Below are 2,332 nucleotides of genomic sequence, written 5' to 3' on the forward strand. Positions count from 1 at the left end.
GAGCGCAGGCTCCGGACGCGCAGGCTCAGCGGCCATGGCTCATGGGCCCAGCCGCTCCGTGGCATGTGGGATCTTCCCAGACCGGGGCACGAACCCGTGTCCCCGGCATCGGCAGGCGGACTCTCAACCACTGCGCCACCAGGGAAGCCCAAGGGCTAGTCTTTTGAGTCCAGTTTTAGTGGTTTCATTGAAATATACACTGAGAAAAAAAGATATTTTATTGAGGTTTTTTTAAAAGCTATAGCCACTAAATCCTTTGTATTTTTTATGACACTAAAATTCTATTCTATATCAAATGAAGCTATGTGCAGTTTTTATTACATATTTAGCAGTAGCTAAAAGAAAAAAGTTAAATTGCTTAAAAGCAATAATTTACCCAAGACCATGTGAATTTTAAAAAATGACCACTATTCAAAAGATGTGGCAGCATATTATACAGAGTAAATACAGTTACTAAAATGATTTAGCATGCCACAGTAAGTTCCATTTGAATTTTGAAAATATATTCTTCTGGTTGTCCAGTTGTACAAAGAAGCTGAAATCAATGCTGAATTTTACATCTCCATCCTCCCAATGCCCAATTTATCCAATAGAACAATATGGCACTTTTTAAAAGTGCATCAGTACTCCTAATCCACCAGGGTTTAATACATCATTTGTGCTGCGCAATGCATAATTCCCTGGTGTTGTAAAAAGTTAATGCTGTTACAAAAAAGTCCCCAACACACACGAGAGGAATTTATGTATGGGTATTCTCTGCTTTTCAAAAGTTCTCTATACATCGCTTCACTTTCACAAAAGACCTACATTAGTACATTAGTACCTGTTTTTGATAATCAAAAGAAATCCGAAGAGGGTTTTTGTTTTTACAAAAAATGGTGAAAAGCGAAAATAGCATTCAGGGTGCGTCTTGTAGCAGCTGATGTCGAGGCAGCATGCACCCCAAACCGTGAGAGTGGCACCTCCAATCTCCTTCCCAGGGAACTACACTTAGCATCTTAGCATCAAGCCACCGTAGCTTCGAACTGCATCTGTGAGCATGTGTGCTGTATCTTGATTTATTTTGTGCCTCCTAGCAAGATGTGTCCTTAGGTAATTGCTTCTTTGCTTTATGCCATTTTGGCTTCTAAAAGCCTTCATAGAAATGCTCTACTTTCGGATAGCGGGAAAACCTGTACTTGGAAAATCAAGGTGAATAAGAGTTATAACATTTTATTGAGCTATGGCTTTTTGGGTTTAATAAGTACAAAACCTAAAAATAAGGGTCAGTTTTTTATGGTATCTCATCTAATGTTAAAAACCATGTGGAGGGGCTTCCCTGGTGGCGCAGTGGTTGAGAGTCTGCCTGCCGATGCAGGGGACACAGGTTCGTGCCCCGGTCCGGGAAAATCCCACATGCCGCCGCGGAGCGGCTGGGCCCGTGAGCCATGGCCGCTGAGCCTGCGTGTCCGGAGCCTGTGCTCCGCAACGGGAGAGGCCACAACAGTGAGAGGCCCGCGTAATGCAAAAAAAAAACAAAAAACCATGTGGAGGACTGGATCTGTATCGCATTTCATGCTGTGCCCCCTGGGAGGATGGGGCCCAATTTAGTTTCAGTGGAGTCAGTTGAAACTTTCTGTGGAAAACCTTCAACCTAGTTAAATGATTAACTCTCAAGTAAAAAATAAATAAATAAATACATAAAATAAATATTTATGTATATATATCTGAAACATTCTCTGATTAGAAGCCATGTGAGTCTCAGTAATAGTGTAAGTACAAATTAAACTAAAAAAATCTGTTTCTTCCTTTTCCTCTGTTGGCCCCCTAGTCCCTACCCTAACCCCCAGTTTGCATTTTAAGACCCTTCTGACCTAGCAAAGATCCCACAAACAAGAATTAGTCTGGTGTATTAATTGGTGAAATTAGTCAGGCTCCTTTTCAGTAAACGAGAACATGTTCTCATCCATTCATATCTCCCTATTGTTCAAATTAGTTGCCTTGGAAATTTAAAGCACCTAATATACTCCGCAAAGATAATCATAATCTCCATTTCCATCGTGGTTATCAGTGACCAAAATGGGCTTAACGGTTCCTTTATCTTAACTAACTTTCGACAGGTTTCTTCCTGAGGATAGGCCCCTGACCTCCCTTAGAAAATTTCATTTAGAATACTTGTGCTTGTAAATTCTTTCTCTGCCCCTTTGAGATGGAAATCTTCTCTAACCCAGAACCATTTTGCTCAAAGACCTGGGAGTTACCCTTTTGAAATGTAGTCATCTAAGATAATACGCCTCCTTCCCAGTCTCCGTGGAAGCGGGGGGGGGGAGATGTTCAGAGTTCCACAGAAGCA

This window comes from Lipotes vexillifer, unplaced genomic scaffold (assembly GCF_000442215.2).
Source record: "Lipotes vexillifer unplaced genomic scaffold, Lipotes_vexillifer_v1.1 scaffold483, whole genome shotgun sequence".
Classification (NCBI taxonomy): domain Eukaryota; kingdom Metazoa; phylum Chordata; class Mammalia; order Artiodactyla; family Lipotidae; genus Lipotes; species Lipotes vexillifer.